General features: G+C 36.4%; 1 pseudogene across 1 annotated transcript in view; it reads left to right on the top strand.

Moving 5' to 3' along the window:
• The window catches only part of LOC309841103 (DNA polymerase theta-like), a 135,048-nt pseudogene that overhangs the window by 57,152 nt on the left and 62,262 nt on the right, over positions 1-15,634 (top strand). Inside the window, exons 10-13 of the transcript in view lie at positions 7,825-8,818; positions 9,300-10,552; positions 10,765-11,394; positions 12,064-12,125. The product of the transcript in view is annotated as a DNA polymerase theta-like (transcript). The remainder of the gene's footprint in view (positions 1-7,824; positions 8,819-9,299; positions 10,553-10,764; positions 11,395-12,063; positions 12,126-15,634) is intronic.

Raw genomic sequence — 15,634 nt, 5'->3', positions numbered from 1 at the left:
ATGTTCCATGTGTACTAGAGAAGAATGTGTATTCTGTTGCTTTGGGATGGAATGCTCTGAACATATCTGTGATGTCCATCTGGTCCAATGTGTCATTGAAGGCCTTTATTTCCTTGTTGATCTTTTGCTTAGATGGTCTGTCCATTTCAGTGAGGAGGGTATTAAAGTCTCCTACTATTATTGTATTATTGTTGATGTGTTTCTTTGATTTTGTTATTAATTGCTTTATATAGTTGGCTGCTCCCATGTTAGGGGCATAGATATTTACAATTGTTAGATCTTCTTATTGGGCAGATCCTTTGAGTATGATATAGTGTCCTTCTTCATCTCTTATTATAGTCTTTGGCTTAAAATCTAATTGATCTGATATAAGGATTGCCACCCCAGGTTTCTTTTAATGTCCATTAGCATGATAAATTGTTTCCCACCCTCCCTTTATATTTGGAGATGTCTTTGGGTCTAAAATGAGTTTCTTGTAGACAGCATATTTATGGGCTTTGGTTTTTTATCCATTCTGATACCCAGTATCTTTTGATTGGGGCATTTAGCCCATTTACATTCAGGGTAGCTATTGAAAGATATGAATTTGTTGCCATTGTTTTGCCTGTAAGGTGACTGTTACTGTATATTGTCTCTGTTCCTTTCTGGTCTACTACTTTTAGGTTATCTCTTAGAGGACCCCTTTCAATACTTCCTGTAGGGCTGGCTGGGTATTTACAAATTCTTAAAGTTTTAGTTTGTTTTGGAAACTTTTTGTCTCTCCTTCTATTTTCAATGATAGCCTAACTGGATATAGTATTCTTGGCTGCATTTTTTCCTCATTTAGTGCTCTGAATGTGTCATGCCAGTTCTTTCTGGCCTGCCAGGTCTCTGTGGATAAGTCTTCTACCAATCTAGTATTTTTACCATTGTATGCTACAGACTTCTTCTCCTGGGCTGCCTTCAGGATTTTCTCTTTGTCATTAAGACTTGTAAGTTTTTACTATTAGATGACGAGGTGTGGACCTATTTTTATTGGTTTTGAGAGGGGGTTCTCTGTGCCTCCTGGATTTTGATGCTTGTTCCCTTTGCCATATTAGGGAAATTGTCTACACTAATTCACTCCAATATACCTTCTGCCCTCCTCTCTCTCTTTTCTTCTTCTGGAATCCCAATTATTATAATATTATTTCATCTTATGGTATCACTTATCTCTCGAATTCTCCCCTCATGGTCCAGTAGTTGTTTATCTCTCTTTTGCTCAACTTCTTTATTCTCTGTCATTTGGTCTTCTATATCACTAATTCTCTCTTCTGCCTCATTTATTCTAGCAGTAAGAGCCTCCATTTTTGATTGCACCTCATTAATAGCTTTTTTGATTTCAGCTTGGTTATAATTTAGTTATTTTATTTCTCCAGAAAGGGCTTTTATTTCTCCAGACAGGGTTTCTCTAATATCTTCCATGCCTTTTTCAAGACCAGCTAGCACCTTCAGAATCATCATTCTGACCTCTAGATCTGACATATTACCAACATCCATATTGATTAGTTGCCTAGCCTTTGGTACTGCCTCTTATTCTTTTTTTTTTTTAATTGTGGTGAGTTTTTCTGCCTTGCCATTTTATCCAGATAAGAATATATGAATGAGAGAATAAAATTTTACAAGGGTGGAAAAGACCCCAGAAAAATGTTTGCTAATGAAATCAGAAGAGACCCCAAATCTGGGGGGAGAAGAAGAGAGCTAAAAAGAAGTTTTAAAAAGATTTAAAAAATTTTCAAAAAAAAAATATATATATATTAGACTAATGAATAGAACAGAGCCACCGACTTGATTTTGGGTGTATTTTGGTCTCTTAGAAGAAACTACCTCCCAGAATTTTGAAGAAAGAAAAACTTGTGTGTATATATATATATATATATATATATATATACACATATAAATAAGGGTAAACATGATGAAGGGATGAAATATGAGTGTAAAGATGAAAATTTAAAAATGGAATTGATAAGTTGGTTGGAAAAAGAAGGGAAAAGAAAGTGGAGAGGATTTGCTTGGACTGGAGACCAGAACAATGCCCTGTGCTAGATATAGGGTATATTTTTATCTATTAGAAGAAATTGTTTCCTAAAACATTTTTAGAAGAAACAACCCTATAACTATACAAAAAATAAAGTTAGGTACACTGGGGGATAAAATAGGACTATAATAGTGAAGGTTTAAAAAGATTTTCTTTTTTTAAGGAAGGTACTGTGAAGATAAACTAGTTAAGAAACTTTAAAAGAAGAAAGAGGAAAAGTTAAAAAAATTAGAATAAGAAAAAAATAAAATAAAAGAATAAACTTTGCAAGACTAAAGAATCATGTGGCAAAAGCCATGAATTCCATGCTTTGCTTTCCCCTCCTCTGGAATTTGCTCTTCTCCTTGATCAGTGAGCTTGGTCTTAGCTGGATGTTCTTGCTGATCTTCTGGGGAAGGGGCCTGTTTTAGTGATTTTCAAATGTTTTTGCCTGAGGTGGAATTGTGCTGCCCTTGCCAGTGGTTGGGGTAAGTAATCTGCTCAGGTTCACTCTTGGGAGCTTTTTTCTTCTGAACGCTTTCTGTAGGGCTTGGAGATTAGGAATGAGAATGGCGGCTTCCCAATCTCCAGCCCAGAGGAGCTGAGAGCTTGGGGCCCCACTCACCAGTGCATCCTTGGAGAAATGCATTCAATCACTCCCATCTCCCTGGTCTCTCACACAGCTTGTGACTGAATGTTTCTGTTTCTGACACACAGCCCCACTTGGAGTCTCCAAACCCAGCAGATTCTTGCTCCTCTGCTCTTGAGGAAAATAAAGGTGGGTCTCCCCAGATCTGCCACTTGTGGGATCCCTACTCAAAGAGTAGTGGCCTGACTGTGCTGCAGATCACAGTTTAAGTTAACCCTGAGCTGAGAGCTCACTTATTGGCTCCATCTCTGTAGTCAGCATCCCCACTCTGATACCTGTAAACTCTGCTACACTCAGATACCCCCAATCCTTCTGTGACTCCATGGGACCTGAGACCACACAGTCCCCACAAGGGCTCCACCCCCACTTAGCCTCTGGAGCAATGTCTTCAGTGAAGCAGACTTTTAAAAGTTAAAATTTTGGGGGTACCTGGGTGGCTCAGTGGGTTAAAACCTCTGCCTTTGGCTTGGGTCATGATCTCAGGGTCCTGGGATTGAGCCCCACATCAGGCTCTCTGCTCAGCAGGGATCCTGCTTCCCCTTCTCTCTCTGCCTGCCTCTGCCTGCTTGTGATCTCTCTCTCTGTCAAATAAATAAATAAAATCTTAAAAAAAATAAAAATAAATAAAAGTTCAAATTTTGTGCTCCATTGCTCCACTGCTTGCCAGGAGCCTGCCCCTCCCCCCACGGTCTATCTTCTCATTTCTTTGGATTCACTTCTCTGCAGGTCCTACCTTTCAGAAAGTGGTCGATTTTCTGTTTCTAGATTTGCTGCTCTTCTTCTCTTCAATATCCTGTTGGGTTTATAGGTATTCAGAATGGCTTTATAACTATCTAGCTGATCTCCTGCTACCTGATGTCATCTCAGTCTGCTACTTTTCTGCCCTCTTGGCTCCTTTGGCCTATTAGGTCTATTTTAAAAAATATACCTTATTAATTTCTTCTTTTAATATTACATTTCATTCTTCCTGCTTCCTTTTTATTTTGTTGCACTTTTTCTAGTATTTTGTTGAACTAGGAATTTGCTGACTTATGTTTTTATTGATAAATGCTGTTTTTAGTGTAGTACTATGAATTTAGTACTGTGAATTTCCCTGTGGTCTCTATTTTAAGTATAGTCCACAGACTGTGTGACATGTAGAGATTTTCATTTTATTTGTTAGAAATTATGTAATTTTCATGTTTTCCTCTTTTGCCCAGGTGGAAGTGCTTTTTTTTTTTTTTATTTTGTTAAATGACTTCTAGTCTTATTACCCTGAAATCTAATATTGTTCTTTGTAATACATATACTTTATGGAACTCACTGATGTTTCTTTGTGATGTAATACATGACCAACACAAACTAAATATGTTCTCTATTATAAAGATAAAATGTTTGAGGTATATTCATAAAGCCTGCTTCATTGGTTATGTTCATTAGGTCTTCTTTATTTTTATTTATTCTTCTCCTCAACATTTCATCGGTCTTTTAATGAGAGTGGTTTACTGAAGTCCACTAATTGTTAATATATTTCTCTCTGTCTCCTTGTATCTCTTGTCTTTGCTTCATTAAATAATTGCTTGTTATTTGGTGTGTATGTACTCATAATACATATGACTGATTGATAATGTTATCTTTATTATGATTGTTGTTTTTAGCAGTAAATTTTACTCTCTTTTGTTTAATGCAGTCTATCCCTCACTGCTTTCTTCTTGCTTTCCTTTGCCAAGAAATTTTTTTTGTCCATTCCTTTAGTTTTAGCCTTTTAGAATCAATTTGTTTTAGATATACCTTTTATGTACCACACTGAGATGTAGTTATCTTTCCTTTTTGAACCAAATTGAAAATTTTTTTATTTAAATTAATTAATTTATTTTCAGAAAAACAGTATTCATTATTTTTTCACCACACCCCGTGCTCCATGCAATCCATACCCTCTATAATACCCACCACCCGGTACCCCAACCTCCCACCCCCCCACCACTTCAAACCCCTCTGATTGTTTTTCAGAGTCCATAGTCTTTCATGATTCACCTCCCCTTCCAATTTACCCCAACTCCCTTCTCCTCTCTAACACCCCTTGTCCTCCATGATATTTGTTATGCTCCACAAATAAGTGAAACCATATGATAGTTGACTCTCTCTGCTTGACTTATTTCACTCAGCATAATCTCTTCCAGTCCGGGCCATGTTGCTACAAAAGTTGGGTATTCATCCTTTCTGGTGGAGGCAGATAGTGTATATGGACCACATCTTCCTTATCCATTCGTCCGTTGAAGGGCATCTTGGTTCTTTCCACAGTTTGGCGACCGTGGCCATTGCTGCTATAAACATTGGGGTACAGATGGCCCTTCTTTTCACGACATCTGTATCTTTGGGGTAAATACCCAGCAGTGCAATTGCAGGGTCATAGGGAAGTTCTATTTTTAATTTCTTGAGGAATCTCCACACTGTTCTCCAAAGAGGCTGCACCAACTTGCATTCCCACCAACAGTGTAAGAGGGTTCCCCTTTCTCCACATCCCCTCCAACACATGTTGTTTCCTGTCTTGTTAATTTTGGCCATTCTAACTGGTGTAAGGTGATATCTCAATGTGGTTTTAATTTGAATCTCCCTGAGGGCTAGTGATGATGAACATTTTTTCATGTGTCTGATAGCCATTTGTATGTCTTCATTGGAGAAGTTCTCAATTCTCAAATTATTTTATAATTATGTGTATTGTATATTTACTATGTTTATTTTTCTGCCTAAGGATACTCTTTGGAGTTTTATTTTTATATTTGGAAAGGTATATATTTTTGTTCTAGCAGGTACCTGTGTCCTTTTTATTATTTGGTTTGTCAGGTTTTTTTGTTTGTTTGTTTTGTTTTTTTAAGATTTTATTTTTAAGGAGTCTCTACATCCAACATGGAGTCTCTACATCACAACCTGGAAAACAAGATTCACATGCTCTTCCAAATGAGCTGTCCAGGTGCCCCTGGTTTGTTAAGATTTTAATGGTATTCTGTAATACCCACATATTGCCTGAACAGTAGTCATCAACATTGAGCTCACTTTTTCTTTTTCTTTTTTTCTGTCCTTTTCCTTCCATTTAAAAAGTACATTATTTCGACTTTGTCTCAACATATAACATGTATACACTAATTTTCCACCCTTTTCCCCATCTTTGTAGGGTGTAGAGATGGAAAATTAATATAATCTACATTTTTATTTATTCAAATTCTTACCATTGGTCTTAATGCTGAACCACTTCTAGTCATCTCTTGACCGGATGAAACTTATCCACTAATAGATTTATTGAGTACTAATATAGTATAGAATTTCCTACATCTTGTATGTTTAAAACTGTTTTTCCATAACCTTAATATTTGAGGCATATCTTGGCTGGATTTAAATTTTTTGTCCATGCTTTCTTTTATTGAGTTTTAGGAAAATGATCTTTCTTTGTTGTGCCTGCTGTTTTTAAGAATTTTAATGGGAATATAATTCTTTTGTGCTAAATATGTAGGTCTTAAGATTCCTTTTTCATATCTTTGAAGTTTGATAATTTTACTGGGCCAGTTAGTTAGCTAATGCTATGAAACAAATTAAGATCTTAGTAGCTTAGGGGTACGTGGCTGGCTCAGTCAGAAGAACATGCTATTCTTGATCTTAAGGTCATGAGTTCAAGCCCCATGTTGGGTGTAGAGATTACTTAAAAAAAAAACAAAACTTAAAAATATATCTTAGAGAACTTAGTGGCTTAAAGGCAACAAAAAATATATATTAACTCAAAATTTCTGTGAGTCATGAATTTGGGAGCACCTTTGCTAGTGGTCTGGTTTGAGGTTTTAGTAAAGCTGTTGGCTGGGACTATAGTTATCTGAAGGTCTGAGATGGATCTGCTTTTAAGATCTTGCACACGCGGGAGCCTGGGTGGCTCAGTGGGTTAGGCTGCTGCCTTCAGTTCGGGTCATGGTCTCAGGGTCCTAGGATTGAGCCCCATATCGGGCTCTCTGCTCAGCAGGGAGCCTGCTTCCCGCTCTCTCTCTGCCTGCCTCTCTGCCTACTTGTGATCTCTCTCTGTCAAATAAATAAATAAAATCTTAAAAAAAAAAAAAAAGATCTTGCACACGCACTGGCAAACTGGTGCTCAGTTCTCCATGTGAGCTTCTCCACAGAGCTGCTTGTTGTCCTTATGCATGATGGTTAGCTTCCCCTATAGTAAGTAATCCAAGAGAGAGAGCAAAATGGAAGCTGCAGTGTCTTTTAAGAGCTAGCCTTGGTTTTAGTTGTTTTGAGTGACAGGCTAACTTGGTCCCTATTACACCGTCCTTGTTGGAAACAGAAGTCTCTTGGCTATTACTTCTTTAATAATTTTCATATCTCATCCCATTTTTTTTCTTTCTCTTCATGGTACTACAATTTTGTGAATGTTCAGCCTTTTAGGGCATAGGATCTATTATTTTACATTGATATTTTATCAGTCAGCTTGACTGAACTCAAACTCTAAACTTTGTCTTCCTGTAGTAGACAGTAACTCAAACCCCTGTTCAATTGGTTAGACTTTTAACTGGCTGCTTGGAGACTGCCCACACTTGCATACATTAGAGGGCAGCCAGATATTTAGGCAGAATTTATATGAAGAATTTGGGCTTCTCCTTCTTTGGAGCTCTCATTTCTGGACTTTCTCCATTTTTTTTTTTTTTTTAAATCTCTTGCAGTTATTCTGAGCTCTTTTTCAAATTCTGTCTATCAGTAAACTCCAGGTTTCAGTTTCTCTTTTTGGTCACTCTCCAGGTCCTTTAATTATTTTGTCCAGAGTTCATATTACATAGGATTTGTTTTTAACAAGAGTCTTATGACTCTATTTTGAATGATTTCTGCTTAATGGATCTTGGTGAGGCCTTCTCTAATTATGCCATTTAAAAATTATAGAACCACCCATCTCCTGGTGCTTCATTTTTGTACACAATTCTTACCAGTTGACATAGAATGCATTTTAACATTTGTTTGTTTTCTGATTTCCACAACTAGAATGAAAGCTCTAAAACAGTAGACATATTTCCCTCTTGTTCAGTGCAATTTCTTCAGTTCTTAGAACAGATCAGATTAATGCTTAGTAAATATTTCAGTATGCATGAGTGAATCAATACATTATTTTTCCTGCATCCTTATATAGTGCCCGAATGGCAATGGATGAGGAAGAGGAAGCAGTTGAAGAATATTGGAATATGTGAACTATTGGGTGACTGGCAGAAAAGGTTTAACTGAAACGGAAGCAGCAGCCCTTATTCTGGAAGAAGCTAAAATGATTCTGCAGCAGGACTTAGTTGAAATGGGAGTGCAATGGAATTCATACTCCCTTTAAAATTCTGCTACACACTCATTGACCAGCAGTGAGTCAGAAGTAAAGGAACCGAAATTTATACCCCAAACTAAAAGATCTTGTGAAAGGTTAACATCAAAGAAAAAAAGTAACTCGATGTTTAGTGATTCTTCTGTTAAGCATTCATAAAATACTGTGCAGGATTTAGAGAAAAGTGGAGAGCATACAAACTCCTTTTATTATAATTTACAGAATGGGAATCAAGAATGCCAGGCACATTCCATTTCCAGAGCAAGAAAATGGGCTTCTTTGAGTTTAAGTAAAGAAAAGCTAAGAACCTCTCTGAATGAGGGAAAAAACAGGCACTAAGAAAGTTGTTCGGATTCTCTTATTTGAGGAAACTAAAAAAGAAGCTGAGTTTCAATTCAGAAAAGATGAATCCTCTGGATCTTGGAAACATAGTAAACATGTAAAACAATCTAGACACAGTAGCCATATGAAAGACACTGAGATGTGTAGAATTGATTTATAGGAGCAGACTATGTCTAATCCTGTTTATTGTGGAGATGCATTTACCTTAGATGAGAAGAATGTGGAATTTAGAAGTCCAGACCCTCTTGCTAAAAATTTATCATTCTGTGCTGAGGGAAAATATAGCAAAGCATCATTCTCATTAGAAAGATAACAAAGTTCAAAGAACAAAACAAAAACTAACGATGTTCTTGTGGAACATTTTATCACACAATCCCAGAGTAAAAAAGTGACTTGTCAACCCACTAGTATGGTTAGTGAAAATGGAAGAGGATTTGCTGTTGTTGAGTCAGAAAAAATAAACACAGTTTTGGTGGTAGAAAACGATTAAAGAGGGCACAGAATGCATGGAGCAGTGGGTTTGGTGAAAAAATAATGAATATTGTTATGCTGAAAATAAATAAAAATTAAATTTTTAAAAATGCTAAAAAAAAATCCAGAATGTTTATCTAAAACATGACACCTACTCAGTTAACTACTGCCCAGAAAAACAGTCTGATAAACAGATGAACACTTATACCAAGCAGAAAAAAATAATAGAGAGACAAATGTCCTGTGAGACAGGCAGTAGTTATATGAATAAAGGCTTAGTCAGTTAAGCATCTTGGTTTTGGCTTAGGTCATGATCTTAGGATCATGAGATCAAGTCCTGCATCAGGTTCCATGCTCAGTGTGGCATCTGCTCAGGGTTCTCTCTCTCTCCCCCTCTGCTCCTCCTGGTCATATTCTCTCTCTCAAGTAAATAAACAAATAAATACATCTTTTTTTTTTTTAAACACTCAGATATTATTATCAAGTGTGGAATTATAAAGTTTAATAGTGAAGAAAATAAATCAAATAACCTTTAGGAATCAGGAGATAATATAAGCAAAGCTGAGATACTCCCAACTCGAGGATCAGAAGGCCAGCATGAGAATTTACTAAATATATCTAGAAAACAAGAAAAAACAGAAGCTTATGTGGCAAACAAAGAATAATTATGTTTCTGAATTAGGTTTAGTTCCTTGTGAATTTGAAGATAGTTTCTACATGAATACTCCATCAGAGAAAATAATACAACAGATGGCAACTGAAAATGCCAAACCAGGAGCAAAGTATGCCAAGCTGGCAACAGGGATGTTGCAGAAGAGTTTAGATGACCAGAGTTTGGTATGCTCTTTTCAGAATGAGATTTGTATTACATTTTCTGGTGAACAACATTCTCCAGAAGTGACAAATAAAGATCATTTGGAACTTAAGATTGTAGATACTATGAAACAAGACACTGATTTGGATGGGGTTGATATTTTGACTCCAAAAAGCTTAATTTTTCTTTCTCCAATACTCTTGAAGGTAAATGGCCCTTGTTTTAAAAGGAATGAACTTTCTGTCACTGACTCTCAAATAGTTTTCTTCAAGGTTATCAAGCACAAGAAGCCATGAAACCAGTTATATCTCTGGTTCTTCAAAAGAGAACTACCACTGTTATAGAAGCAGAATGTCTGCCAGTTCCTAAAACAAGTTTGAATTTGAGTCATGGCTTACTGTTTGACAGTTTGGTGAAGACTACCTAGTAAAAGAGCAACCACCTGACATACAAGTGAAAGAACCACTCTGTTCTTCACTAACATCAAACCATTTCAGTCATTCTGTGTGTCTGTAATGAGAAGGCACAATTAGAAAATCAAATGAATGAGAATCAAGATAATCAGCAACAGTACACTTGTTTCAGTGATGAGTCTATTATATTTTCAGAAGAGGATTCTGATCAGGTGGTTGAAGCTTTGAACAATGTAGAAATATGTCCTGTCCAGGAGAAACAGAATACTGCAGTTTTAGAGCATTAGAACTAAGTGATCCAGTGACTGTAGGTAATGATTATCTACAAAGAGAAGTAATTGGAGGAGATAAAGATGAAAGGTCTCAAACACCCAAATTAACTGAGACAGAGGAAAATAATGCATTCATATGGTCAGGGGTACTATTTGATTTAAGTCCAGGACTGCAGAGAATTTTAGACAGTGTCCAGTCCTCTAGAAAATGAAAAGCAAAAATTAACCACTCTAAACTTGTCAATTTTTTAAAAAGATTTTATTTATTTATTTGACAGAGAGAGATCACAAGTAGACGGAGAGGCAGGCAGAGAGAGAGATAGAGGGAAGCAGGCTCCCTGCTGAGCAGAGAGCCTGATGAGGAACTCGATCCCAGGACTCTGAGATCATGACCTGAGCCGAAGGCAGCAGCTTAACCCACTGAGCTACCCAGGTGCCCAAACTTGTCTAATTTGAAAGGAAAAAATGTAGAGGTAAATGACAGACAAAAAGTGATTTCAAATTTGGAGCGAAATCAAGTGCAGGGAATTTCATTTTCTCCTAATATTGAAGTAAAAAGCAAGATTGGGACACTGGGGACCAATGCCCTTCATGCTGAAACTTCATCCCACTTGCCTTGTAAGGAGAACTGTATAGTCGATAGTTGATGGTAATAGACTCATTCCTCTTACACCTCTTCCAGCATCTACTTCTAAACTGATATTTCCAAGTATTTCTGGAACATCTTCTGTAAAACTTCAGAAAACACATACCGTTTTTACAGCTTGGTGAAAGTTACTCCTTTGACTCATCTTCAAATATTAAAAACCAAGATTTAAGTTCAGAGAGTAGAAATGGTTTAAAGAAGTCCTACTAGAGACACAACTTTTTACTGCGGTTATCACAAGATGGATTGCAGTTAACTCCAGCCTCATTCAGCTCAGGAAGTTTGGCCATAATTGATGTAGCTAGTGACCAAACTCTCTTTTGAACATTCATTAAGGAGTGGCGAGCAAAAAGTGATTTTCTATCTCACTGGCTTGTGAAAAGATCAGTAGTTTGACATCTAAAACTGCTGCTATTGGTGGTAGGTTTAAGCAAGGTAAGACTTAAAAAATTTTTTTTTCATATTTTCATCTTTATGTAAAATAGTGGGTTGGGATGGGCCTGAGCCTTTTCAGTATGGGATATTAAATGTAATAAACTTATTCAGAGTTCAATTAAAGTTTCTTCTATGTGGGTTTAGAACAGCTTTATTGTTGAGCACAACTAGATTAATAATAGTTGCCATCTGGTCTAAGAGATGGGTGACTCCAGGACATGTGGGTATGAAAGTCAAGCACTGAGAAAAAAAAGCTCAAGCGGGGCTACTGAACTCATGTAGACCACCAAGACACTACTCATTTACCTAGCACTGATCCACTGTTGTAGCGGCCTATGTCTAATCAAGCCTATGTCTGCCTCTTTCTTCACAAGCCACGGATCCCACCTAAACAGCCTTCCTAGAGTAGATCTCCACACTAGGTGGTCCAGAGGGAGTTCCAGACCAGTCTTTTCTCTCAGGACAAGGACATAGAAGCCAAGCTTCTTGCTGCTGCAGCCACCACAGTTGTGGCTGGTTTGAGGGCTAGCACTTGACCATTGGGTGTATCAGGAATCCATCTCTCAAATGGCATCTCTTTCTCCAGTGCTAGTCTGGACTTGGCCTTGTGTAGGGCCATGGAACTCTTCTGTTTGATTGTTGACTTCCTTATCCTTTTCCCTTTATGAGGCTTCACAGAGGTCACCTATCTGTCACTTCTTCTTCCACTCCAGGCATTATTTGGTACTAGAGTATGCTAAAATTTGCCATTAAACATGGTGTTTCTTTTTTGAGACGATCATGTGTGTGTGTGTGTGTGTGTGATTATTTATATATAATATATTAATATTAGAGTATAAGTTCATAAAAACTATGTATTTTGAACAAGGATATCCTTTTTTTGGTATTTTAATGACATAGTGTCATGGTTTTTATTAATCATCAGTGCTCATGAATTATTTTTTATTACATTATAATTTCCTTATATACTTAAATAATCACAAAAGTACATAGAAAAAAGGCACTATATTTTAAACAATGTATATAACCTACATATTTCAGTACTTATGTCAAGTAGACTTGTACCTCCAACTGGTGTTCATGAATTCTGTGCCAAAATGTTGACCGCAAAGCCTCATAGAGCCCTTCCAGGTTTAAGAGACTTGAACCTTTTGTTAAATAATGCCATTTTATATATACACCTGTCTTACTTCATGGCAAAAAGGATTTTGTATCATTGGTAATACCTGTAGTCAACTTGACAAACTTCTGTGGAAAGCAAAGATTTGATAAGCTTTCTTAAATCTCTGTATTTATGCATGAATTTGTTCATCAAAATTTTATTATTTCATCTTCAATTTATAGAACATGTATTTTTTAATTTTTTTATTTGAGTATAGTTGACACATATATTAATTTCAGGTATACAGCATAGTGATTTGAGAAATTTAAACATTACACTGTGTTTACCAGGAGTATAAATACCATCTGTCCCCATACATTGCTATTACAGTATCATTGACTATATTCTTTATGCTGTGTCTTTTATTCCTATGACTTACTCATTACATAACCGGAAGCCCGTATCTCCCACTCTCTTTCACCCATTTTGCCCAACCCCCCAATCTTCTCTTCCCTCTAGCAACCATCAGTTTTTCTCTATATTTATAAGTCTGATTCTGTGTTTATAGCAGCAATGTCCACAATGGCCAAACTATGGAAAGAACCTAGATGTCCACCAACAGATGAATGGATAAAGAAGTTGTGGTATATATATACAATGGAATACTATGCAGCCATCAAAAGAAATGAAATCTTACCATTTGTGACAATGTGGATGGAACTAGAGGCTATTATGCTTAGCAAAATAAGTCAATCAGAGAAAGACAATTATCATATGATCTCCCTGATTTGAGGAAGTTGAGAGGCAATGTGGGGGGCTTGGGGGTAGGAAAAGAATAAATGAAACAAGATGTAATCGGGAGGGAGACAAACCATAAAAGACTCTTAATGTCACAAAACAAACTGAGGGGTGCAGGGGGAGGGAGAGGGAGATGGGGTTATGGACATTGGGGAAGGTATGTGCTATGGTGAGTGCTTGGAAGGGTGTAAGCCTGGCAATTCACAGACCTGTACTCCTGGGGCTAATAATACATTATATGTTAATAAAAAAATAAAAACATAAAAAATAATAAAAAAATGTGATTCTGCTTTTTATTTATTTGTGTGTTTTTGTTTTAGATTCTACATATGAAGTGAAATCATATGGTATTTGTCTTTCTCAGTCTGAATTATTTCACTTAGCATCATACCCTCTAAGTTTATGTTGTCTTATAGGGCAAGTTCTCATCTTTTTTTTTTTTTTTAAGCACTGTATTTCATTGTATATATGTACCACATCTTCCTTATTCATTTGTCTATCAGCAGACACTTAGGTCATGGACCACATGTGTTAATGACATGTTTTATGTACTTTTTGCATTGACTAATACTTTCCATTTTTCATTCAACATACATAAAATTGAGCACATTCTCTGTGCTAGGAGTTAGAGGGATAAAATTTTTCACTTAAATTTAACAAATATGTGCCATTTATTTTCAAGGTATTAGGGATCTTATTACAAATAATATATACTGGTTTTTGACCTATATTTGTAAAGTTGGAGATGCCTTATTTTAGAAAAAACATTGAATCCAGATACCAAATCATGCCTGATTCTTCACCAAGAAGTAAGATGCTTGTAGTGTTCAAATGGTCTTTATTTCTGTTTGAGTTACAGCAATTCAAAATGCAGCTTTAAAAATATTTAGTTAATAACCATTTTACTTATTATTATAGATCTATTTTAGGAAATCTTTGGTAAATTTTTCATAGTGACAATTATCTTAATAGATGGAAAGCCTAGAAAGATCTTACACATATCTAAAAATGACCATCCAAATAATGCATATTTTAGGGATCTGGAAATTTTACCAATCAAATAGTTTTGTATTATTATCATTGTTTTTTTTAAATTTATTTTTTAAAATTAACATATAATGTATTATTTGTTTCAGGGGTACAGGTCTGTGATTCATAAGTCTTACACAATTCACAGTGCTCACCATACCACATACCCTCTCCAATGCCCATCACCAAGCTACCCCATCCTTCACACTCCCTTCCCTACAGCAATCAGTTAGTTTCCTGAGATTAAAAGTCTCTTATTGTTTATCTTCCTCTTTGGTTTCATTTTGTTTCATTTTTCCCTCCCTTCCCCTATGATCCTTCATCTTATCTCTCAAATTCTACATATCAATGAGATCATATGATACTTTTCTTTCCCTGATTGACTTATATCATTTAGTGTAATACCCTTTAGTTCCCTCTATATCATTGCAAATGACAAGATTTCATTTTTGATGGTTGCATAATATCCCCTTGCATATATACATCACATCTTCTTTATCCATTCATCTGTTAATGGACTTCTAGGCTCTTTCCATAGTTTGGCTGTTGTGGACATTTCTGCTATAAACATTGGGGTGCATGTGCCCCTTCAGATCACTACATTTGTGTCTTTGGGGTAAATACCCAGTACTGCAATTTCTGGATCATATAGTAGCTCTATTTTCAACTTTTTGAAGAACTACATACTGTTTTTCAGAGTGGCTGCACCAACTTGCATTTCCACCAACAGTGTTAGGAGAGTTCCCTTTTCTCCACATCCTCACCAGCATCTGTCATTTCTCGACTTGTTAATTTTAGCTGTTCTGACTGGTGTGAGGGGGTATCTCATTGAGGTTTTGATTTTTATTTCCCTGATGTGAAGTGATGTTGAGCACTTTTTCATGTGTCTGTTGGCCATCTGGATGTCTTCTTTGCAGAAATGTCTCTTCAAGTCTCCTGCCCATTTTTTGATTGGATTATTTGTTCTTTGGGTGTTGAGTTTGATAAATTCTTTATAGATTTTGGATACTAGCCCTTTATCTGACATGTCATTTGCAAATATCTTCTCCTATTCTGTCAGTTGTCTTTTGGTTTTATTGACTGTTTCCTTTGTTGTGCAAAAGCTTTTGATCCTGATGAAGTCCCAAGAGTTCATTTTTGCCCTTCCTTCTCTTGCCTTTGGTGATGTTTCTAGGAAGAAGTTGCTGTGGCTGAGGTTGAAGAGGTTGCTGCCTGTGTTCTTCTCAAGGATTTTGATGGATTCCTTTCTCACATTGAGGTTTTTCATCCATTTGAGTCTATTTTTGTTTGTGGTGTAAGAAAATGGTCCAG

Source organism: Mustela nivalis (genome assembly GCF_964662115.1).
Source record: "Mustela nivalis genome assembly, chromosome: 1".
In the NCBI taxonomy this organism is placed as follows: Eukaryota; Metazoa; Chordata; class Mammalia; order Carnivora; family Mustelidae; genus Mustela; species Mustela nivalis.
The sequence above is the reverse complement of the archived record's forward strand: the minus strand, read 5'-3'. Positions and strand labels throughout refer to the sequence as shown.